Below are 26437 nucleotides of genomic sequence, written 5' to 3'. Positions count from 1 at the left end.
CTCCCAACAACTAGCACCCGTGGAGAAACATCAGGCAGCCATCTTGAGTCATCAGCATAACAGAGGAATACTCAGCCAGCAGAACTGCAGGTTTGAAAGAACCCATTTTTTATTCTCCAAATCCTGATCAACAGATTTCAGTGCTGAGGTCAGTTTTTCTGTCAAAGTCTGTCTCTAAGTCTGTAATGATTAGGGTCACCATGTCCCTCCCGGTCCCTTCTGGCCACCAGTGGGTTATGGGGGGACTCACCAGTGGTGGGAGGACTAGGTGACATTGCCGGCAACATGGCTACCTCACTTCAAGCATGTACTGGAACTGACATCATCACACTGTGATGTCTGGCAACACTCTGGTATCTGGGCAAAAACTCTATGGTAAAAATGGTTTTACCATAGAGTTTCCCCCCCAATACCAGAGTGTCACCACGATGTCACCAACGTGATGCTGTCACTCCTGGTGCCTGCTGGGACTGGCATCACCCCATTCTTGGTGACATAGCCTGGGCCTCCCTCCATCTCCTGTTAAGATCCCCCACCAGCCAGCTGATCAGTAGTGCGGGTGGGGCCTGGCCGTGGGGGACCCCCACCTTTGCTGGGGGGCTGGTAACCCTCGTTATGTTTAGCAGCTATGATTTTGGCCTATGGATAGAAAGAGTCCCAGTGTTTCGAGCCGAACCAACCAATTCCCAGAATTCTCCTGCATCCCCTAGTTTGTTTATTTCTTTAAAATGTTTCTGTCCCATCTCATCTCCTTGGATTGCACCTTGTAAACACCAGTAGCATAAATGAAACTTCTCAGAAGCCACAGGGATCACTTAGGACAAAACCACATACCTTTCACATCCTTAGTTAGTTAGGCCCTGGACATTTTTTTTACTTGGCAGGATAAGGAATGGAGACTGTGGCTTGTGGTATGGAGAAACTGACTGGCATTTACTCCTCTTACACTTTGCACCCACCACTTGCATTTCCAGCATATTTCCATCCAGTCGCTTTTCGCTGGAAGTTCCACTTTCTGTCAGCTGGCTTCCAGCGCAAACTGGAGGTCAAAACGTCATTTGAAGAGTTTGCCACCGAAACCACAGATGGCAGCCACAATGGGGAACAGAAAAATCAGGTTGCCGGGGTTTTTTTTTGGAGAAGTACCTCCCACCTATTCTGGGGATGAGGAGCTCTGCTTCTTAAGAATGATGCTACTACGAATCCACTGACTTCATCTGCACAGGGTGGAATCCTTTACAGCAGTGAAACTGTAGAATGGTGTATTTCACTGAGACCTCTATATACACTTGTATTTGGGTTCAAGGCTATTTGGAGAGAGGCCCAGTGGTAGAGTATCTGCTTTGCATGCAGAAGGTCCCAGGTTCAGTCCCTGGTATCTCCAGGTATCATGAAAGTCCTCTGCTTGGAATCCTGAAGGTCCGCTGCCACTCAGAGGAGAGAATACTGACCTTGATAGACCAACAGTCTGACTCCACAGAATTTTATTTATTTTATTTTATTTATTATTGGGTTTATAACCCGCCCTCCCCAGAATGGGCTCAGGGCGGCTGTTTCCTGCGGTTCTGATGCTTTAGTTCTTAGGGAATGAAAAGGAAAAGATTAAAACTGGCTTTCTGAACACTTACAAGCTTTCATTCATTAAGTTTCCTTAATTTTCCTTCAATATTTCCTCAAGGCACTTTATTAGTGTTCTGGTCGTATGCAGATTTATTTAAAGTTAACTGAGGTTCATTTAAAAGGCAGATGATAAATAACAAATTTATTTAACTGGATAACAGCTCTAAGTTTAATATTATGTGCAGGGAACCTGAAAATTTCGGGTTAATCAACTTATTTTCATTACCAACGGCGAATATGGCACGGGATGTAATTGAACATCATTTTGTGGTGTTTAAGCTATCTAATGCTAATGGAGTATGAATGATGCATTATTAATGGTCTGGTCTCAAATCCTTTCTTATATATATTTTGTATCCTACACGATCCATCTACACCCCCCATGATATGCTTGAGGCCTTTCCACTTGACAGGTTGTGCAGCACAATTGGGAGTGAAGGGATTCAAAAACAGAATTGGAAGCAAATCCGGCTTCTTATCTGGAGCAGCTTAAACTGCAAGCGAGTTCAAGCCAAAATACACAGCTCCAAGATGCACTCCAGTTTAACGGGCTTGTCAATCATCGAGGAAATCTGTATTTATTTCTCTTTGATACGCGATGCCCTCCAATCCCTTTATTCGGTGGGACTCCTCCAAACTCAGCTAAAGACAAGCAGCTGGTGTTTGATGTCATCCACAGATGGATCACCCGGTGCCATGCACGCCGTACAGCTGTCCATCTCTGGCACTCAGGTAATGATTTGTTAGCGAGCGAGGCACGAGCCAAAATTCTTTGGTGTTGCAGGTGGGCTCCATGGGAGTAAACAGAAATATGCGCAGTAGTTATGCACGCAGCCCTACGCAGCTATTGAAATAATTCTAACCGTGGATTTAACAAAGATTGAATGGAATCATCGACATTTAAAGGGTCTGTCATACTAACCTGCAATGTAGAGGATGGAGTTTTCAGGGCCGCGATCCAACACTGGTCTAAGTTTGCTTCAGCTTGCTGGTTTTTAGGTCCCTGATTCGATTCTCACTTTGGCTGTGAGTTCAGTAGGCAGTCTCAAGCTCCAACTGTAGTAAGGAGATAACAAAACTGGCCTCAATTGCAGGTGTGTACCAAAGGCTATTAAAATAATATATCGGAAGTGCTTTGAACACCCTAACAGTATTATATATGTGCTAAGTACTACACCCTTCTAAGCTCATTTCAAGGATGTAACTGTGTTTAGGACTGCTACTTTCCCCTACTTTTAAAAAATCAGAACTGAAAAGTGTTTATTTCGTGATTCCATCTCAGTCTCTCTCCGTGTTTTTAAAAAAAAATAAATAAATTTCAAGCTTATAGTTCATGGCTAGCCCTTACACCATAACCCCTTTACTTGCACCACTGGGTGGATATTTGGGAAGAGGAGAAAAGTTATAGGGATGCCCGCCTTCAAGTGGGGCCTGGGGATCCCCTGGAATTACAGCCCATCTCCAGACTACAGAGATCAGTCCCCCTGCAGAAAATGGAAGCTGTGGAGGGGGGGACTCTAGGGCACTGTACCCCACTGAGGTCTCTGTCCTCCCCAAATCTCCAGGAGTTTCCCAACCTGGATCTGGCAACCCTGCCCCCCCCTTGCCGGTGGCCAGAACGGACCTGGCAACCCTAAAAGACCTGAGATGCATTAGGGCAGAAGAAGAATTTCTTCTGATCAGTCCATTTCAGGGCTATGTTTGCAAATGAATGTTTCTTGCATGAAAAGGGGACTTCCAGGGGGCCTGAGATATTCCACCCCCTCAACCTATATGCCTGTTTCTTGTCCCTTTTGACAGCTCCTATAGTGCATGGTCAAAGCAATGGTATTCCCAGTAGTCATGTATGGCTGCGAGAGTTGGACTATAAGGAAGGCCGAGCGCCGAAGAATAGATTCTTTTGAACTATGGTGCTGGAGGAGACTCTTGAGAGTCCCTTGGACTGCAAGAAGATCAAATCAGTCAATCCTAAAAGAAATCAACCCTGACTGTTCCCTGGAAGGCCAGATAATGAAACTGAAGCTCAAATACTTTGGCCACCAAATGAGAAGGGAGCACTCACTGGAAAAGACCCTGATGCTGGGAAAGACTGAAGGTCAAAGAAGACGGGGACGGAAAAGGATGAGATGGTTAGACAGTGTCATAGATGCAACGAACATGAAGTTGAGCAAACTTCAGAGGACGATGGGAGATCGGAAGGCCTGGCGTGATCTGGTCCATGGGGTCGCGAAGAGTCGAACTTGACTGTGCGACTGAACAACAACAACAAATAGTGCCAAGGGATTTTTTAGATATATTCATCTTGCGTCAGATGTAATTCCATTCAATAAGGGTCATGATGCCACATAGCCAATCAAACTGAGCCACTTGGCAATGTCACAAAGCCTGCTCAGAGCAAGGACAGTGTTTCCTGTCCTCACTCTGAATGGATAAACACTTTTGCCCCTGCATACTGTGTTTAACTCATACTGCTTGTTACCGTTAAGTAGGATACATCATTTAATGTGTTGTGTTAATTATTATGCTTTGCTTTAGTTCTGTTTTCAGATTTCTGGTTGGTTCCAGATTTCTACAGTCCAAGTCCTATTGCATTGTTTATTGGATCTCCCATCCTATTCATCGTAACTCTGCGTAATCTGCCTTGAATCCCAGAGATAAAGTTGGACTATAAATAACATGAATAAATACAATTTTTAAAATCTGCAAACAAATTACTAAGAGTGAGAGTGAGCATTATTCAGAGGGACACAAACATTTGCAAAAGCGATTCCTCTGTTTCAGTAGTGCCTTTGTGAGTGTCAGTGACACACATTCAAAATCACAGGGATGCATAATACTAAATAAAGATGTGCGTCACGTATACAACAGATGTACAATGGTGTGAGAAATGAAAGTCTGGATGCCTCATCAATATACTTTAGCCTTTATCTGGAGGGATTCCTGTCAAGCCCATCCGTAACACTAAAGTGTCAGTGTTTGTGTTTAAGCTACAGGAAATAATAAAGCTGAGAATATTCTGTTGGTAAGAACCAAGCAAGGATTGTTGGTCCTATTTTTGTAAGGGCAGTAAATTCAATTCCTCGTGACCTTTTTGCTAACTAAGTTAAATAGTTTGCTGTTCCTTTCTTCTGGGCACCAATTAATTCTTGTGTTAATTTTTAACGGGAGCCAGCAAGTGACAGGGTACTTTATTAAGCTTTGTAGGTTAAAGGTGTATTTCCCTGATAGGCCTGCTGTTATTAATTGACCCTTTCATAGGCTGGCGCCCAACATGGAAAGCTCAGTCACTTTCTCTCCCATGAACATAAAAAGGTAAAGGTTCCCTTGCTCGAAAGCCAGTCAAGTCCGACTCTAGGGTTGCGGTGCTCATCTCCGTTTCAAAGCCGAAGAGCCAGCGCTGTCTGAAGACATTTCCGTGGTCATGTGGCCGGCATGACTAAACACCAAGGCACATGGAACGCTGTTACCTTCCCACCAAAGTGCCTTCCTATTTATCTACTTGCAATTTCTTGCTTTTGAACTGCTAGGTTGGCAGGAGCTGGGACTAGAGACGGGAGCTCACTCCGTCATGCGGTACCCGGGTCTCGAACTGCTGAACTATTGACCTTCCACAGCCTGCAGTTCAGCGTCTTAACCACTTGACCCACCGCAGCTCCATGAACATACATGCATACAAATGTTACTGGTATTGATGATGGTCTCAGCTCTGATGACACTGCTTGGTCCAGTCCCCGCCTTGGCTTTGTCCCCTGGTTGACTTCTGTCCCCCTCTGCTTACCCTGGCCTGTTGTCAGATCCTTTCGTCCACAGGCAACTCCCCCCCCCAAAAAAGGTGGGCAACGGGCTGGTGAGGGATTTCACTCCCCATTAGGAATGGCAACCTCCCAGAGATCTCCTGGAATTACAACTGATCTGCAGGTGACAGAGATCAGTTCATCCAGAGAAAATGGCTGCTTTGCAAGGTGGACTCTATGGCATTATACCTCATTGAAGTCCCTCCCCTCCCCAAACACCCTCCCCAAATCCCCAGATATTTTCCAGCTAGAACTGGCAACCCTTCTCTCTCTCTCTCTCTCCCTCTCCCTCTCTCTCTCCCTGGCATGATTTCATTCCAATCTACAGTGTGTTTGTTGCTAAATAGTTCTGTCTGTCTGTCTGTCTGTCTATCTATCTATCTATCTATCTATCTATCTATCTATCTATCTATCTATCTATCTATCTATCATATAACTGTCTGTCTGTCTGTCTATCTATCTATCTATCATCTATCATCTGTCTGTCTGTCTGTCTATCTATCTGTCTGTCGGTCTGTCTATCTTCTATCTATCTATCTTCATCTTCATCATCATCATCATCATCATCTATCATCTATCTATCATCTATCTGTCTGTCTGTCTATCATCTGTCTGTCTGTCTGTCTGTCTATCTATCTATCTATCTATCATCTGTCTATCTTCTATCTATCTATCTATCTATCTATCTATCTATCTATCATCATCATCTATCATTTATCTATCATCTGTCTGTCTGTCTGTCTGTCTGTCTTTCTGTCTGTCTGTCTATCTATCATCTGTCTGTCTGTCTGTCTGTCTGTCTATCTGTCTATCTGTCTATCTATCATCATCATCATCTATCTATCATCTATCTATCATCTATCTATCATCTGTCTGTCTGTCTGTCTGTCTGTCTATCTATCTATCTATCATCTCCATCTAGTACTGTTTCACCTTAAGCAGAAATCAGAACCATAGAAAATATTTTAAAAGACCTCAGTATTATGGATTTTGCCACTGAGAGGGTGACGCGATGATTGGTATCTGATAGTAGCAACCTTGCTCTACATATACATCACGTCAGAGGCAGTGCTAGAAGAGTACTGTCCTATTTCCCTCCCTTAAGGTTTGGTTCTGGTACTGGGCAAAGCCATACCTGAAAGTGATGTGCATCTGATGCTGTGTCCCCCCATCCCCACTCCCACGGGGTGTGAACTCTGGATCGGGAAATTCCTCGAGATTTTAGGGGTGGAGCCTGGGAAGGGCAGGATTTGGGGAGGTGGGGGGACCTCAGCATGGTACAATATGCCATAGAGTCCATCCTCCAAAGCAGCCATTTCCCCCAGGGGATCTGGTCCTAACCCCAGTCCTCCAGTCCTCCTGCCCGTCCTAACCCCAGTCCTCCTGCCAAGCACAGCCTGGCAACTGTGATAAAGGATGAGAGGAACTGAATGAAGCTTCTTTAACCCTCAAGCAGGCTTTCTAAAAAAAAATTAAATTTCTGCATGGAAGCAACCTTGGCTGCATAAACTGTGTGTAATAGTATCAGCGAGTAGAAACATGTCAGTGTTCACCAAATCGAACAAGCTGGGAGTGAGGCAATCAAGATTGCCGCTATAGCTCAGGCAATAATAGTACGGCGAAGCTGTATACCGCATGGATCCAGGAGAATGCTAAGCGGAAGTACAATAGAAGCATAGCTTTTATTCGAACGCGGTTTAATGGGAATTGTGATGGAATAATATCTATCTTAAAATTCCATTTCTGAGTATCCTATATAGAATCAGATCCATCCAACATTAAGCAATCGCAAATCTCTTTAATCTCAGCTTTAATTAATCAGGTACGATAGAACTTAAAAGCACTCAGCTTTGCTGTGATCCTGCCCCTGTTTTTAACCGTGCATGGCATAGACAAAATATCTTGAACAGAGACGGGATTCCAACCTAGGTCTTTCTACACAGGGATTTAGCAATAACTAAAATGTTTCGTCAGTTAATCACCTCGGTTCCCGTTCACGCGAAGTTGCCGTGCTACAGACACGGATGTCAGGCGGATTTTTGGTGCGCGATCACACCGCAATATCTGGGAAGCGTAGCGCACCCGTGGCCAACCCGTGGTCGAAGATGCGTAGTAAAAAAGTACCGCGAAAAGTGCACTAGTATCTGGAAAACGCAGGGCAGGGGCAGGCGTCTGATCACGGGAGCGCTAGTATCCCATGGCATCCGGTGCCCGTCCACGTCCCGTCGCAGACCGTATGTTTTTCGTAAGCGCATGCGCACAAAAACGTAACTGAAAGCAGTGCTGCTCCATGGAACTGCACATGCGTACAAACATGAAACGCTTGCCGCGTGGCTTCTTTACCATGCTCCAGCATCCCGTGTGATCGCCAGCTAACAGTGTAAGTGCGAAGCCTTGGGGGACCATGTGATCGGGCTACCGTGCTTTATTTTGCTCTGGGGCTAACAGCCAAGCCGCCGCCCCCCCCGCATTATCCGGCCCATGTGACTGGGGCCTTGGTTAACCTATTAACACGGTTTGAATGTTTAAAAAGGTGCTTCCACTGGGGTGGATCCTACCCTTATCCTACCTCTCCATTGAGCAAAGTTGATTTATGTATTTATTTATTTATTTATAAAAATATTTATATACCCCACTTTTCCTTTTGGCTCAGGTCTGACGTTCTCCTCCAGTCGAAGGGGCCTTCCTTCAACTTAACTGCCTCATCCATTGGAGGAGGGCAGAAAGGTACAATATATATGGATTGATGGATGAACTGGAGGAAGGCTACTTTGCTAAGATTTCCAGACAGCCCTAGAACAAACCATTGCACAAGGTGAGACGGGGGAAAGCTATTGCTGCCGGCCTTTACGGTCTCCTAGCAAACAACTGCCCTAATCTGGATGGCCACGCTAGTTTGATCTCGCCAGGTCTCAGAAGCTAAGCAGGGTCCGCCCTGGTTCGTACTTGGATGGGAGACCACCAAGGAAGTCCAGGGTTGCTATGCAGAGGCAGGCAATGGCAAAAACCACATCTGAACATTTTTGGCCTTGAGAACCCAAGTCCACTGCAACTTGGCAACAAAAAATGGAAAAAACCCAGACAACTATTATGCCACATGGAGGAAATGCAAATCTATGGCTGTTGGGGTCCTATTCCCTTTGGAATGTGTTGATGGCCACTGGCAAATGGAGTCGGACAGCTTTGTGGAGGAGAGAAGTCTATCACTGTTTATTAGCCATGATAGCTGAGTGGGGCACCTGGGGTCAGTCGCAGAATGCCTCTGATTGTCCCGTGCTGGCGAGCAGTCGGTGGGCAGGGCTGTTGCCAGCAACCGCAAAGCATAAGAGGTAGAAATGTTTTTTAATTTTTTGTAGAAATTTAAATAAATATTTCCTCCCCCCATAGTATTTGTAATAAAGGTAAAGGTAAATGTTCCCTTGCTCGAAAGCCAGTCGAATCCGACTCTAGGGTTGCAGTGCTCATCTCCGTTTCAAAGCCGAAGAGCCAGCGCTGTCCGAAGACGTTTCCGTGGTCATGTGGCCGGCATGACTAAACACCGAGGCGCACGAAACGCTGTTACCTTCCCACTGAAGTGGTACCTATTTATCTACTTGCAATTTCTTGCTTTCGAACTGCTAGGTTGGCAGGAGCTGGAACTAGAGACGGGAGCTCACTCCGTTATGTGGCACACTCGGGTCTCGAACTGCTGAACTACCGACCTTCCACAGCCTGCAGTTCAGCGTCTTAACCACTCGAGCCACCGCAGCTCCTTAGTATTTGTAATACTTCTGTTTAAAATAGCAATCTGGCTTTTTTTTGCTTCTTTCGGAAAGCAGCACCTGCTCTGGATTGATATATGAACTTCTGCGTGTGTCTCTTTTTGAAATAGCACATATGATTGACCACGGAGGAAGGCCCTAAAGGCCAAAACACATATGGTCTAATTGGTTATTTGATACGTTCATCAACCATGTGTGTGAAATCATCGACTTTGTTTGTGAAATTACTAGGAAGGCCCTAAAGGCCGAAACACATACGGTCTTATTGGTTATTTGATACATTCATCAACCATGTGTGTGAAATCATCGGCTTTGTATGTGAAATTACCACGGCTTATGTAAAGCTCATGCTGATGTTCTATGCAGTCTGATATCCCGACCTTATTCTTTTAGTCTTTGCCACTGTGTACACCATATAATGTGGAGCTGTGGTGGCTCAAGTGGTTAAGACGCTGAACTGCAGGCTGTGGAAGGTCAGTAGTTCAGCAGTTCGAGACCCGGGTGCCACATGATGGAGTGAGCTCCCATCTCTAGTTCCAGCTCCTGCCAACCTCGGACAGCGCTGGCTCTTCGGCTTTGAAACGGAGATGAGCACCGCAACCCTAGAGTCGGATTCGACTGGCTTTCAAGCAAGGGAACCTTTACCTTTACTTTACACCATATAATAAATATATATTTTGATGAGATTTTGTTTGAGGTCGCTTGACCCCTGCAGCATTATAGATTTGGGGGTGGAGCCTGGGGAGGCCAGGAACCTCAGTGGGATTACAGTGCCATTGACAGTCCACCCTCCAAAGCCTCTAGTTTCTCCGGGGGAACTGCTCTCTGTAGTTGGGAATTCAGTGTTCCCTCTAAGCTGAGTCGGTGTGAGCCAGCTCACAGTTTTTTAGCCTCCGGCTCACACATTTTTGTCTTGGCTCAGGAAGGAGGGCTCCAGAGCAAACTAGTTTATGCGGTGGCCAAATCGCTGGCTCACAACTTTAACGCCAGTCGCTCACAGAGTAGAATTTTTGCTCACAAGACTCCACAGCTTAGAGGGAGCATGGGTTGGGATCAGTGTTCCCTCTAAGCTGAGTTAGTGTGAGCCAGCTCACAATTTTTTAGCCTCCAGCTCACAGGTTTTTTGTCTTAGCTCAGGAAAGATGGCTTCAGAGCAAACTAATTTATGCAGCAGCCAAATCGCTCACTCACAACTTTAATAGCCAGTAGCTCACAAAGTAGAATTTTTGCTCACAAGACTCCACAGCTTAGAGGGAGCATTGGTTGGGATATGAGCTATCATTCCAGGAGGGTCCCCAAATCCCACCTGGAGGCTGGCATCCCTTCCCGTGAGGCACCGTGGGTCAGGGTTTGCGTGTTCCCGCGTGACGTACAGTTGTCATGCAGCCTGGTAAACAAAAGCAGTAAAGCGGTGCTGAATGAGCAGTTGTGTCAAGGAATGTCCCCTCTCTGTGCTGAGGGCAGTCACCTGAGGAGATCACTTGCTCTTTGGCTCCAAGCCGGCCTGTGCTATATTTGTGCTGCGGCCGGGATTCTTTTTCCACCCGCCTCCTGATTGTAAGAGGGGACTCCAAAACTCACATGTGAGCGGCAACTGTCTTCTCCTCCTCCAAGTACACTGTGGAGTGGAGCCAGGAGCACGGAGCCTCTTACTGTCCACGCCGGCTGTTCTGTGCCAATTAGGAGTTGGGCCGCTGCTCTCTGAATGTGATCCAGCGCCGCTTCCAGGAGTCATGTGAGAAGGGACCTCAGGAAACGGGAGCTGACAGTCACATCCCGACCACTCTGACAAGAAGTGGCCCTGTTTAAAAAAAGAAAGGCATGTTTGCAGCATGACTGAACACCCTTCCCTCTCCTTGGCACTGATTGACATGCGACAGGATTAGAAGTCACACAGCAGTACAGCTGGTCCAGGCAACCCCGATGCCTCCGGCTTGTGAGGACAGGGCCTGAATTTTCTGCCTCTGACAACCCTGCTCCTTAGCTGAGGAAATGGCAGCAATAAAAGAGGCGTTAAAGTTGCCACAACAGGTACACACAATACTGAGAAGGCCTTTTCTTCTCTGAAGACATACATAACGTCACGGGAATAGTTTCCGAAGGAAGCTGTGTTGGTCTGCCGGAGAACAGATAGATTCGAGTCCCGGAGCACCGTAGAGACCAACAAGACCTTTGGTGTATGAACTTTGGAGAATCGATTCACCCTTTGGTCCTTTCTGCACTAGACCTTAAATCCTGGTTCAACCCTGTCCCTGAACGTACATTCTACACTACACGCGAGTTCACCCCTGTAATTATCTCGGGGTATTTTTTCCCCCCACATTACATTGATGTCACCCTGGTTTCGCCCCACATTTGTCCCGGGACCAACAAGACCTTCGGGGTATGAACTTTGGAGAATCGATTCACCCTTTGATCCTTTCCGCACTAGACCTTAAATCCTGGTTCAACCCTGTCCCCGAACTTACATTCTACACGACACGCGAGTTCATAGTCCATAAATGTCTATAAGCCCCGTTCAACTTTATATATTTAAATGTATTAATCTATCTAAAATATTTGTATCCCACCTTATCTCCTTAGGCTCAATGCAACTACCAGAGCAGTTATCTATAGAACAAGATAGTGATTTTGTCTTGTCTGCTTGACCCCTAAATGTTGCAAAAATCCCAGCATTCCACACCCTAAAATGTAGGGGAAGGATCAGATGTGACAAGGCCTAATGATGTCATACCTTCACAATATGGCCGGCTTAGTTCCAGTCAAGGCTGACCCGTGTAGGCTTTTTTAGATGCACATCCCTGAGCTAAAGCCTCTCTCAGAAGATTATCTCGGGGTATTTTTTGTTTCCACATTACATTGAGATCACCCTGGTTTCGCCCCACATTTGTCTCAGGATAAACGGATGCTGTTATAACCAGGGATAAATGCAAGGTATTGTGTCGCGAGTTGAACTCTGATAAAACCAGGAATGAGATCCAAGTGTGGAAAGGACTTCTGTCAGGTATCTAGCTGTTTCAGAGAAATGGAAATTGGAATCTGGTGAATTGCATAGGAAGAAAGGTAGGTGGAGCTAGAGGACATTCAGCTTCAGCAGACAGTTCTGGAGCGTTTCCTGTTCTATGACAACACTAAGCTCTGTGACCACTCCAGGAAGAGGAGCAGATGCAGGTCTCCCCCCCTCCCCACCCCGAGACTCAAGAAATGATAAGTGGGTTGGGCAGCGTCTCAAGTAGGTTCATGTACTTCTCTTCTGTTTTCATGTATGGTTCTCCCATGTACTAACTTCCTGATTGGGTATGTATGGAATGTTCCAGATGGATTTCCTCCCTGATATCTGGCATAAATTCTAGTTTCTTTGGAGAATCTCTGGTTTGGCCTCAGTGTTCAGAAGAAAAAGAAAGACTTTGCACTGCAGCAAACACCCAAGTTTAAGCATCTTACACGGGGGGGGGGCACATTTGGGGGGCACATTTGTGGAGCTCCACAGACACCCTTTTTCTGTATCATGAGCAAAACTTCTGGCCAACTCTACAGTTGCACACACTGGCTGATGAAGATTAGAAACACTTTAAGCTTGAAACAACACCTTTAGAAGGGGGCTGTCTGAAGAACACACCACCCTTATGTGCACAACACTGGCTGCCATTGCTGTGCGCATCCCATATGAGTTCCATACACCCAACAGTTCTTTGGGCTTGTCTGTGTCATCCAACATCCCTCTGTGCCATGTGGTGATACAGTTACTGAGGTGGATCTGTTCCCCTAACAATGGTGCTTTCCTCCATTGCAGGGAGGCTCTCTTGCATAGTGCCACTGTTAGTGGAATAGATCTATGGGATCCAACCCATTTTCCTGTCATTCATACAAAATCATTCCACAATTCCACCCGGCCTACACAAAGTGAGGTCCCATAGCTCAGTCCTAGAGCATCTCCTTGGCATGCAGAAGGTCCCTGGTTCAATCCCCGGCATCTCCAGTTGGAAGTATCTGGCAGTAGGTGACGTGAAAGACCTCTGCCTGGGACCCTGGAGAACTGCTGCTGGTCTGCGTATACAATACTGATTTTGATGGACCAAGGGGGTCTGGTTCAGTAAGGTGTTGAGCAGACCAAAACCAGTTCTTTGGATCCCAAAGACTTTACTATTTAACCAGGGGTCGTTTCGTAGAAAAAGAGCTAGGGGAACTCATTAGCATAACTCATTAGCATATGCCACACCCCCTGACATCACCGGAAGTGTGTCATAAGGCCACACCCCCTGACATCACCAGAAGTGTGTCATAAGGCCACACCCCCTGACATCACCAGAAGTGTGTCATAAGGCCACACACCCCGCCCCCAATGGTCCCGGCCGCCGGCAGCGGCCTTGCAGCTCCCCTGCCGAGCCCCATGAGGGGCCCGGCGGTGGACCTGCAAGGCCGGCGGAAGTGCGAGGAAGCCCCGCGAAGGCCCTCCCTGGCCCCAGGCAGGCAGGGGTGGGGAGAGGCAGGGAGGAAGCAACTTACCCTCCCTCTTCTCCTGCCTCCTCCTGGCTGAATGAGGGCCGGAAGCGGGGCGGCCGGAAGCAGGGGGCGGGGCTTCGTCATGTGCCCCGCCCCCCGTACCTCATCCGGGAGAACTGCGATCCCCCGCGATCCCCCCCGAAATGACCTCTGTATTTAACCAAAATCCACAAGGCCAAAAATACCATCCATATAATACCTTGATTACCTAGAAAAGGACGAGTCTTCCTGGATAAGGGAAAAGGGGTTAGAGCTGCCAACCGTGGCTTGGGAAATCCCTTGAGATTTGCAGGTGGAGCCTGAGGCAGGTGAGGTTTGGGGAGAGGAGGGAACTCAGCAGGGATGTGGTACCATGACATCCACCTTCTAAAGCTGCCATTTTCTCCAGGGGAATAAATATCAGGAGCTCAGCTGTAATCCCAAGAGATCTCCAGGCCCCACCTGGAGACTGGCAACCCTAGGAGTGATAGGGAACATCACGGGGAGGAAACTATTGCCATGGAGTCTAATTGTTTGGTGACCTTCTGCCTTCATGGCCCCTGGCCAGCAGCAATTTGAAACCGAATCTCCTTTGCCTGTCAGAAGTTCTAGCATATCCTGATCCGAGAGTGTCTGAAGATCAATGGTGACTTGAAACATCTGCTTCCCTCCTCTTTTTTATTTTGTAACATCTGGTCTGATGAAGGGTTCCGGGGGTCTCAAAAGCTAGCCCACTGAGTCACCCCTAATAAAGGTGTTACGCAGATAGGGTTTTTGTCTTTTACTAAGTTAGGGAGCACTCACTGGAGAAGACCCTGATGCTGGGAAAGATTGAAGGTCAAAGAAGATGGGGACGGCAAAGGATAAGATGGTCAGACAGTGTCATAGATGCAACGAACATAAAATTGAGCCAACTTCAGAGGACGGCGGAAAACAGGGAGGCCTGACGGGATCTGGTCCATGGGGTCGCAAAGAGTCGGACTCGACTGTGCGACTGAACAACAGCAACAAGTTAGGACCAACATAACCATAAAACCACTTTCGCATTCAACTAAGAAAACTGTGAAACACTCCAGCACATTTCAACTCTAAAGGTTCTTCAAGGATTTTCAAAACTCGATGAGAATACAAACTACGGGAAGTTATTTCATCCAGGTATTAAAAATATAACCATCCTTCATCAGCACTGTAATATGTGTGTTACAGTGAATGCCCAACGATGTGAGCTTACACTAGAAGCAGAAATTTATGCTATAATAAATCTGTTAGATTTTACGATGCCACATGATTCTTCTTTCATTCCGCCACAACCAGCACAGCCACCCTTCTGGAACCTTCCAAAATACAGTAAATGTCAATATTTAAATATGAATGCTAGAAATCCCTGATGAAGTCTGTGAATTCCTCCAAAACAGATGCCTGCTTTCCCCACCTTACAGACATATACAAGTAAATGTTGACAATCTAAACAAACCTCACACAAAATCTAGTCCTGTCATTTATAATGTTCATGTAACTGAATTGACAACCATCATTATCTGGACTTCTAACCCCATTATCGATATATACTCAGGCACACCCAGTTGATTAGTATGTGTGTAGTGGGAGGGCTGTATCGATTTGCAAGGTACCATTACAGTATTTTTGTGTATTCATGTCCCATTTCTATCTTAACACCACCAACAGCAATTCTGTTTCCTTTTCAAAATCTCTGCCTTGTGTGAGCTGATGTTTTTAGAGACGTCTCCATGATGATACCTTTACTGAATGGTAACTATTAGTCTGGAAACCTACTTTGGGTATAATTAAGTGTATTTCTTTCCAGCCCATCCCACTAAGCGCTTACCAGTAATAAATTTTACTTCACCATTCCCTTCTATTGTCCAAAGGGCAGTTCTTTTCTGTAACAGATTTTATTCAAGTCTACTAACATATGTTAGGTCTTCGATCATGTCATGTGATCTTAAAAAAAAGCCACAATACCATTTTGATTGCATGCCTGGTTAGAGAGTCTTATAGGGATTGTATGTAAATAATGCTTCATTTAAATCCCATGTATATTTGTGCTCTCATTTTACAAAGTTAGCCCCTGTAAGTGCTGAAATTACAGGCCTGTCCGTCCGTCCGTCCGTCCGTCCGTTTGTCTGTCTGTCTGTCTGTCTATCTATCATCTATCTATCTCTCTATCTATCTATCTATCTATCTAGCTATCTATCTATCTATCTATCTAGCTATCTATCTATCTATCTATCTAGCTATCTATCTATCTATCTATCTAGCTATCTATCTATCTATCTATCTAGCTATCTATCTATCTATCTATCTATCTTCCTGTAAGTATACACACACACACACACACCACTACATTTCAGAAGAGGAAAAGGAAATCTAGATAACACAACAGTTTATTTTATAGAGAGCATACAAAAAAGCCTCACATAGATAATTATATTTAGCCCTATTACATGGTCAAAACCAATAGCAGTTAAACTGCTAGAGATTAGCTTGTTTTCACTAACAGTAAGATGAACATTTGTTTTTTGGTTTTTTTTTTAATATGAATAGTTGAATAATTGAGCTTCTTAGACACGTCACCCATAAGACTGCACGTAGCTTCCAAAGACTAGGATTTTGAGATTAGTGCTGTTCTGTTGTCCACAACAGCATCAGAGGTATATAAGGTACAAGTACCTAAGTCAGGAAGCCCTTGATTATCTCTGCTACCTGCAGTGCTTCAGACAGTTTTGTGTTTGCAAACAAAATATTCATGGACTTTGTTTAAAAAGCTTCCATCTTGCCAAGAAGGCTGACTCTTCAGAACATAGATTCAGATGGGTAGCTGTGCTGGTCTGAAGCAATAGAACAGGGTTTGAGTCCAGTGAACCCGTAAGACTAACGAAGTTTAATTCTGGGTATCACCTTTCGTGTGCATGCAGACTTCTCCAGATACACAAAAGCTTATACCCAGAATTAAACGTTGTTGGTCTTAAAGGTGCCACTGGGCTCAGTTGCTCTTCAGAACTCAGGAAGACAAGGGTAATTTTTAAAAAATCGCAAGTCAGCCACTGTGAGGGCTATTCTCTTAACTTCTCTTTTCAGACATATCCAATTAAGAAGCTTTCTTTTTAAAAAGGCCAACCTTGGGTTGGACTTTGTGGCTCCAGTCTGCTAGCACACCTCCAGCAGAATGAGTCTTCCCTTATGCAAGATATACTGCTGAGCACCAAAGCATCAAGAGAAAGCTCCTTCCATGCCTCTTGCCCAAGGGTCATGAAAGCTCTGGAACGCCCAAACTCCTAAGAGGCAAGCAAAATCTGCAATGAATAAGAAAAAATGGCTATTTTTGCATCCAAGTTGCAGTACCTAACAGAGGAAGAACACAAGAATGGCCTTGCTGAACCAGTTTAAGACGCAGGGCTATTTTTGGGCAGGAACGCACAGGAACGGAGTTCCGGCTGGCTCCCAAGTTGGCCACACCCAGCAGGAACTCATTAGCATAATAGGCCACACCCAACAGCAGGAACTCATTAGGATTGGCTACATTGGGGGTGTGTGGCCTAACATGCAAAGGAGTTCCTGCTACAAAAAAAGGCCCTGGGTTTTGACAACAAACAAGGTAAACAGAATAAGAAGCAAAAGGTGGGTGTGGCTGGATGACCACACTTCTGGTAACATGGGGGTGCGCCCTAATGTGCTAATGAGCTGTGCTGTCAGGGGTGTGTTCCAATATGCTAATGAGTTCCTGCTGTTGGGTGTGGCCTATTATGCTAATGAGTCCCTGCTGGGCTTTTTCTACAAAAAGAGCCCTGAGACGCAGCTAGACCACCCGTCTGCTTCCAACAGGAGATGCCCTTCAATGGTCACTAGCACGAGGACACGGAGACGCTGGCTGTTGTCTGTTCCCAACTGCAGAAGTCTTGATGCATCTGTATGTGGAGATTTAATTGAACTGTTACAGCAGTCTGATCGCCCAGGAAAGCGTCCAAACCTTTCATAAAAGCCATCTGAAGGGCTCAGCTACATGTGAAATTGAAAGGCCTGCCAATAGCGTTTCCAGGACTTTTAACGTGTCCAGGACTCTCCCCTCCTTGAAAAGTCAGATGTGGAGGGGCCCCGTTTGGATCATGACCATGTGGAGGAGAACTGGTTTTAGAGATTTGCCCCTGCCCTCTTTGTGTAGGATTGCCAACTCCAGGTTGAGAAAGTCTTTGAGATTTGGGGGTGGAGCCTGGGGAGGGAGTTCAGTGGGTTGTAATACCATAGAGTCCACCCTCCAAAGTGTTGGAAATGTATGGGTTGCAAGGCCCAGATCCCAGCCATTTTACGGTTAAGTTGTTTACCTTCTGTACCATTGCTTAGACTGACCTGGAAGGAAACCTGGCAGACAGACAGTGCAAGAATAGCCCCCGAAAGTAAATGGTATGGATTGGTTAATGTATTCAGGTGATTTCCTTCTAGGGGTCAAGAAGAAGGAGGATTCTTCCTTGTTGTGTGCGCATGTTTGTAGCTGTAGCATGTAACAATGTAGCTCTAGATAGCTCTTTTGTTTGTAGGTCTCCTGTGCAGGGGTCATTTCGTAGAAAAAGAGGTGCAGGAGCTCATTAGCATAACTTATTAGCATAACCTATTTGCATATGCCACACCCCCTGACATCACCGGAAGTGTGTCAGAGGGCAACACCTACCGCTCAGGCTCCACTGGACTGTTTTGGATTGCTTGCTATTGGGGGGGGGATGAGCAGATCTGTCCTTGCAGAGGAGGGAGAGCTTGTACCTGATTTAAACTTGGTCTTAAAGGTGCCACTGGACTGTTTTGGACCGGGGGGAGGGGGTCTAAGGGAGCTCTGCAATTTATCTGGCTGCCTCTGGCTCTGACTGAGGGCTGTTGGGAGCAGGGGGTGGGGCTTGTTGCATGTGCCCGCCCCCTGGGCTCTTTACTGCCGGAGCTCCGCTCCTGTGTGCTCCTGCAGAAAATGACCCCTGCTCCTGTGTACCTTTTACCCTTAGAAATGAAACTTTTTCAAAGAAAGAAATGTCTCCAGTGAAGCAAAGATCCATTGCAAACTCTGAGTATTTAAGTATTTTTGACTATTTCCCCCAACACAAAGCAGCCATTTTCTCCAGAGGGATGGATCCTTGTAATCTGGAGATCAGTTGAAATTCCAGGGGATCTCCAGGACCCTCCTGGAGGTTGGGGCAGTCCTGAAACAGCCCTGGGGAGTTGCTATGTGTGCCCTTCCTGCTCTCTGGTTTTTTTTTTTTTAAATATTGCTGCTATAAGTTATGTTGAACTTCCAGCCTATTCCTTCAGGATTCAGTCGCAGACTCACCCAGAAAGCCCCATCAGTTCTCTGATCACGCTTTGCTGTGGCTCCAGTTTGGTGTAGTGGTTAAGTGTGCGGACTCTAATCTGGGAGAACCGGGTTTGATTCCCCACTCCTCCACTTGCACCTGCTGATGGGACCTTGGGTCAGTCACAAGCTCTGGCACAGCTGTTCCTGAAAAAGAGCAGTTTGTGTCAGAGCTCTCTCAGCCCCACCCACCTCACAGGGTGTCTGTTGTGGGGAGGGGGAGGGAAAGGAGTCTGTAAGCCACTCTGAGACTCCAAGTGAACGGCGGGGTATAAATCCAATCTCTTCTTCTTCTCCGAAGCAGTTCACGGTCATGTCAGCTGATGATCTTGGAGATTGTATAAAAGATGTACAGTCCAGTGTTGTTGTTTTTTTTGGGGGAGAGCATGCCTCACAAAACAAATGTGGACAACTGGGACACCACAGCTGCAACCTGGCGGGGAATAAGAAGGCTCCGTCCTCCTTGTTGACTGATGGGGGGGATTTAGCCCACAGCATTGAAGCAAAGGGAAAGATGCAATTTTGGATGACACAAAAACCTTGGCAGGAATTTCTTGTTTGTGGAGTGTTATTTTCTGACTCCAGTGACTTTGACTGAGTCACCTGATAACAGGGGCAAGTGGATGGTCCTACTGCATTTCCTTGGGGGCTGCAAAACACATTTTGGAGTGGCTCGAAGCACCGCCGCCACCCCAACAGAGAGGAGACTCACCAGCAAAACTAGAGTGCAACAGTAGGTGTCATACTAGTTTCAACCATAAAAATGCGAGAGCTCTGGGAAGTCGGGCACGGATGTGAGTTTAACAATAAACAGTCCCCCAGGATTCGGCAGATCAAAGAATTATTTTCCCAGGCGAAAGCAGATGCTCATCAACCATTGCTCCGTCTCCCCTTGGCTTCTTTGCATGGCCAGATTGGCCACAGATTTGGGCAGATCAGAGCCCACCCAATGCATTGCAAAGTGCAGCTGGATGTACACGCAAGTCCCCTGGAGTGCGAAGTGAAGCTTGGACAAGTGAAACAATGGGGCATTGCTCGGAGTAACGCTGCAGCATCCCCCCTATTTGCAAACAGATGACAAAGCGACATAGATCAGCACCTACTCTCAAGTTAAAGGCACCCTCCAGGGCTCTTTTTGTAGAAAAAGCCCAGCAGGAACTCATTAGCATAACAGGCCACACCCAACAGCAGGAACTCATTAGCCTATTGGGCCACACCCCTGACAGCACAGCTCATTAGCACATTAGGACGCACTCCCATGTTACCAGAAGTGTGGTCATCCAGCCACACCCACCTTTTGCTTGTTATTCTGTTTACCTTGTTTGTTGTCAAAACCCAGGGCCTTTTTTTGTAGCAGGAACTCCTTTGCATGTTAGGCCACACACCCCGAATGTAACCAATCCTAATGAGTTTCTGCTGTTGGGTGTGGCCTATTATGCTAATGAGTTCCTGCTGGGCGTGGCCAACTCAGGAGCCAGCCGGAACTCCGTTCCTGTATGTTCCTGCCCAAAAATAGCCCTGCTGATTGCACTATTCATCATAAATAGGGTTGCTAACCTCCAGATGGAGACTGGAGATCTCTGGAATCACAACTGAACTCCAGACAACGGTGCCGTTTTGGCTGACGGCAACCGTGAATGCGCCTTGACCTGGATAGCCCAGTCTGGTCAGATCTCGGAAGCGAAGCAGGGTTGGCTCGGGTGAGTCCTTGGATGGGAGACCACCAAGGAAGTCTGGGCTTGCTAAGCAGAGGCAGGCCATGGCAAACTATCTTTGTCCATCTCTTGCCTTGAAAACACTACATGGTCACCAAAGATTGGCTGCAACTTGATGGCAATTTCCACCACCAATTGCGAAGCTGGCTCTCTGTGAGCCACGAAGTCAGTCCCACTAAAATGTCCAGATTCAGATTCAGAAGGACGGTTCTTAAATACAGTCTGCATTGTGGCTGTTTACAGGATTCAACTGCAACCAAAAAAGAGGGGGGGGGGGAGAAGACTCAATGGATTGAGAAATGAAAAGGTTGAGACACAGGATTTTTGTGTGTGTGTGGGGAAAAAACACTGGTTAGGGAACACCCGATTTAATAAAATCTTATCCAAAAGCAGGGTGGATAAAAATAAATGATTTTTTACAAAATAAAAATGTCAGATTTTTAAAATTTAAATCAGATTTCTAAATTTCAAATCTGATTTTTAAATTTCAAATCTGATTTTTAAATTTTAAACCTGATTTTTAAAATTTAAATCGGATTTTTTTTAAAAAAATGAAATGCTTTTTGAGGAAAAATCTACTTAAAGATAGTTTTCTAAGATATATTATAGTCTAAGATATATTATAATGATGAAATAAGGATTAGTTTTTAATTATGTAGCATGAGGCTGTATATTCATGCAATGTTTACATTTTTTGGCAAATGAATTCCATTAATCAAAACCAAACCTGGGACCTTCTACATGCCAAACAGGTGCTCTGCCACTGAGCCACAGCCCCTCCATGGAAGCTTGGCCGTAGATGGCCACGCAACAGATATAGATGGCCCCTCAGTGATAACACTGAAACAAAACAGCCATTAGCGCTCACGGGATCAGCCTCCACCCAGCCATGCCAACGTCTTGCTTTTCTGCTCATTTTTCAATATAGTATATTAGCATTTATTATTGCAATTTCAGCATCTTCTTGTACACAGCTCTTACAATTGCCTTTCTTATATTGCTGCGTGATCTCCTTTCTTGCTAATATTTTCTGTACACGTGGTTTACAAATGCGTTTCAACAAATACCTTTATAATGTTAAATTTAGTTCATGGATTATATGCAGATCCCATTCTGCTTAATAAGAGGGCAGAAACAAAACTGTTGCCCTGAATCTCTTTCATGCTGAGATCTATTGTCACTTTGTTAAATTCAAATTTATTGCTGAATTCCCGGCCAAAAAAATAGCTGCTAGCACACTATAACACGAAGCATAAATTTGAGTCCACTGAATCGGAGACATTATTAAAGGGGAAAAAATGACTTAATGGTCTGTCCAACCTCATAAATCTTCCTGCTCGTATAAAACAAGATGACAAAATTTATGTCCACTAAATGCATAGTATTAATGCAGTCATGGCGGTCGGTAGTCAAAACAATTTCTTTAGCGATCTGATGTTTTAAAATTATGAGGGCCCGTGGACAGAGATGTCTATAAGGCAGTGTTTACATAGAAATATTTGATGTGGAACAGAACTTCTGAAAGCCAGATGTTTTGAGATTCCTGCCATTGCTTTTTGGCTACTGGGTTTAATAGATGCCAGGCAGAATTGCTTGCTCAAAGGGTCTCTTCCGCTGGTTCCGATGGTAATCCGATCAGTTCCCATCGATGTGATACCAACCACAGCCATGGCATTTCCTTCCATTCAGGATGGGTGGAATTCACTTTTTCCTTCCGGGCTCTTTTTGTAGCAGGTGCTCATTTGCATATTAAGCGACACACCCCTAATGTAGCCAATCCTCCAAGAGCTTACAGTAGCTCCTGTAAGAAGAGCTCTGTAAACTCTTGGAGGATTGGCTACATTAGGGGTGTGTGGCCTAATATGCAAAGGAGTTCCTGCTACCAAAAGAGCCCTGCGAAATTGAGTTCCCATCAGGAGATAGGTTGTTCCAGGCTAGGATGGCTCAGCATAAGGATGCCGGCCTCCAGGTGGGGCCTGGGGATCACCCAGAATTACAGCTCATCTCCAGATGACAGAGATCAGTTCCCCTGGAGAAAATGGCAGCTTTGAAGGGTGGACTCTATGGCTTTGTACCCCACTGAGGCCCTTGTCCTCCCCATAGAGTTTCCAGGTCCTTACTGGGATCTGGCGGGGGGGCTCCAGTCTTCTTCCTTGAGTTTCCTGGTTTGTGTGCTTTGTGCACAAGCTGCAATGGCATCACCTGGAGGGGACATCATCAGGCAGGACACATTGCATGGGGGCACTCTAGCAAATGCCCCAAATGCTAGAGCATCCCCAGCACAATGTGCCTTGGATGATGATGTCACTTCTGCGCGATGTCATTGTGCCAGGCATGTCAGGCACAGATGGGGCTGCTCGGGGGTGGGGCTCCCCCACAGGCCAGCTGGGGGGTGGATTGGCCCCCCCAAAAGTGGGGCAAACCCTGCCCCCATCAGGGGGACGGCAACCCTACCTCCCCAGGCTTCATCCCCAAATCTCCAGGAGTTTCCCAACCGGACAGCCCCACCTCCCGTCCCCTGCTGGTGGCCAGGCAGGATCTGGCAACCCTAGCAGCATAACCCCAAGAAGCCAAGCTCAGCTCCCCCAGCCATATCCGGCTGACTACAGAGGGCTTGATGAGGTTTCGGTGCCTGCCGCTGTCTGCCGAAACAGGGCACAGGATAGCTGTTGTGGGTGATTTGGTATGCACAGTCTTCTCTTTTGTTGCCACTGGTGACAGCAAGCCTAGAACAGACCCAAAAGAGGAATCACTGGGGGTCCCGTGCCTCCTCTTTGTGGCATCCTGAGAACCCCCTCCCTATCCCTGTGGCACCCTCAGGCACAAAGCAGGCAGTAGTGGTAGGGTTGCCTACCTCTAGCTGGGTCTAGCAGCAAATATATACGCTGCAAAAACCTTATAACAAACTAATGTGTTCTATTTTTTTTTTTTAATAAAGATTTTATTGGCTCCCCTAAAAAGGGGAGGTATTTCGCTTAAAAGAAAAAATGGGAAGGGTAGACAGTGGGAGAAAGAGAAAGCTGAGTGATATATAAACTGGTAAATTAAACTGTTAGTAATGTCCAATTAAACTTCTTGAGCTTCTTCTGTGTGTTGTCAAACTTCTTTTCTTGGTTCGGTCACATGTAATTCTCTGTTAGTATGTTAGTAATGTTCCTTTGAATTTCTGTTAATAAAAAAAAAGTCTCTCTGGGCGCATTCAGAACCGCTTCTTTGCGTGCTGGGTACTTTTACTGTCGCTGACGTGGAGGAGCTTCCTCTGTTATCTTCTCCTTCCGGCTTGTTCGGTCGTCCTTCGGGTTGCTGTTAACACTCTCAGTTCATGCACTATAAATCCTCTTCCTTTCATGCCATTACTGGAAGTCCCCAGCTTTGAGAATGGTATTAATTTCTTTTTCGCTTTTATATCCGCTCCCAAACTCTCTATGGGTCCTCCTCGCAATTGTTGACTTATATAAGCGCTTGCCAGGCACTTCGCTGTCACAGTTCAAACTATTCCGTTTTACAAACTCCCGTCGGATTCATAACCATACAGTCCAAACAGTCCAAACATTAAACAGCCGGCTCTCACACACAAGTAAACGCCCAGACGGAAGTCCCTCCCTCCTCCTCCGCTCGTTTTTGCCCAGCTCCGACATCTTTTCTTCTTTGTTTACTTTTAGAAAGTTCTTAAAATGTGCTCCAGAGAGTGGTTTTCCCTCGGATGGTCGTGGCCCCGCCCCCAGCGTGCCCGGTGTTGTCACGTCACTTCTGGGTGACGTGCGTGTGGCGCGTGCTCCACACACAGGACGAGAGTCCCCCGCTCTGGAGGAATTTACACTTGGCAACCCTAATCAGTGTTTTAAAAGTCAAGCCCTAATGGGAGTTTCCAGAACTAACAGCCCGTTTCTCCTTGCATGAAGTCTTCCAAAAAGGGGGACAGCTTTCTTAATAGTTATATGGATGCTTTTTTTTGCCGGTCCTACAAAAGACACATTATGCAGCTAACATTCATGGACGGAGTACTCCTGTCATTCTCAAAGCGTCAGTAATTGGCTTGCTCCTATTCAAGTACTTGCCATGGAACTGAAAGTAAGTCTAACCACTACTCTAGTTAAAAATCATAACAAAACTATTCCATTCAGCTTCATGTCTTTCTCCACTCCTTATAGCTATGCTTTTTTCAAGAAAATTTGACTAAGAAAAAAAATAAAAAGCTTTACTGTTTTAAAAAAAAGCTGAATCAAGAGGTTGACATCTTCCAACTTTATAAGACTTCTTTCTCATGAGGAAGATTGGTGAAATGAGTGTAAAAACTGGTCTGCTCATCGAGGATATGATTATGTTGGACTTTGCTTTGCCGATGCCTGAATTCTTTTACCATATTGTAAGATTAATAGCTTCACAAATTGATGCTCATTAAATGTGTCATTGTTAATTTTACCACAGTGGTTTTTGGTCTGTTGGCATGCATCTGCACACTGTGACCCCTTCTCTGGCTTAGTTACTCAGCCAACATTTTGATGCCAAGGTAATCCGCAGTTCAGGGCCACTGATTCGGCATCAGGTCTTTTACACACAAGCATTACAAGATAAGGATGCACTGAAGCAATGTGAGCAAATCAATATGCAAGGTCTCTTAAGGAATCCTCACTTTCCTGTTCCACTGCTTCACCTGCTGGCAACACTGATGCTAAGGGAAGGGAGGCTAGGATGGATATACTATATATAACCCAGCGGTTTGAAAGCATTAAATAGCAAGTAGATAAATTGGGTACCTGCACCTAGGTGGCAGGGGGCACCCTCCTCCTCGTGAGGTGTGCAGCAGGAGCATCGGTGGTGGCGGCGGAGCGGTGCGGTGGACGAGCAGCCCTGGCGACCCAGTGAGCAGGACGTCGAGCGGCGGAGTCCGGTGGAGGCGGAGTCGTGGGGCGTGGTGACGTGGCAGCGCGGCGGCGCCAGCAGGACGTGAGCCAGAGCTGCAGCTGGCTGCGCACCGGGATGGGCCCACCGAAGGAAGCCGCTGGACCGGAAAAGACCGGTTCCAAGGCGCCAGGAGGTGGAATGCCAACATCCGAAGTCCACTTGAAGGAGCCGGATAACAATAAGGCCTGGTGCCTGGGTGCCGGTAGGAAGTCACCTCCCTATATAATGTGGCCCTAGATAGGAAATCGAAAATTGTATGTAAACTGCTCAGAGACCCTTCGGGGTTAGAGCGGTATATAAACTGAATGTTAAATAAAATAAATAAATAAAATATATTATGCAGGGGTCTTGTTGTAGAAAAAGAGCTGCCGGAGCTCATTAGCATAACTCATTAGCATAACTTATTTGCATATGCCACGCCCCCTGACATCACCGGAAGTGACAGAAGGCCACACCCCCTGACATCACCGGAAGTGTGTCAGAAGGCCCGGCTACTTACCCTCCTGCTTCATCCTCATTCCCAAACGGAATGAGGATCGAAGCAGAGGGCGGGGTAAAGAAGGGGCGGGGCTTCACCACGTGACCGCCCCACCCCCTAGAGGTTCTCTTCCGGAGCTCCATACCTGAGAGCTCCCCCCCGACTAGAGCCCTGAAGATAAATGAAATGAAGGGATCACTGCAAAAGCATCTTTATATGTTTGTGCATACCAACAGTATTACAGGGATCAGATGTGGAAGAAAAATCATACAGTCAAAATGGAAGCCGATGAAAATCATGCAAAACAATGCCAACGGGGGGGGGGGGACCAA

This window comes from Gekko japonicus, unplaced genomic scaffold (assembly GCF_001447785.1).
Source record: "Gekko japonicus isolate JY-2015 unplaced genomic scaffold, Gekko_japonicus_V1.1 scaffold2903, whole genome shotgun sequence".
NCBI classification, from domain to species: Eukaryota; Metazoa; Chordata; class Lepidosauria; order Squamata; family Gekkonidae; genus Gekko; species Gekko japonicus.
Note: the sequence above shows the minus strand (reverse complement) of the source record.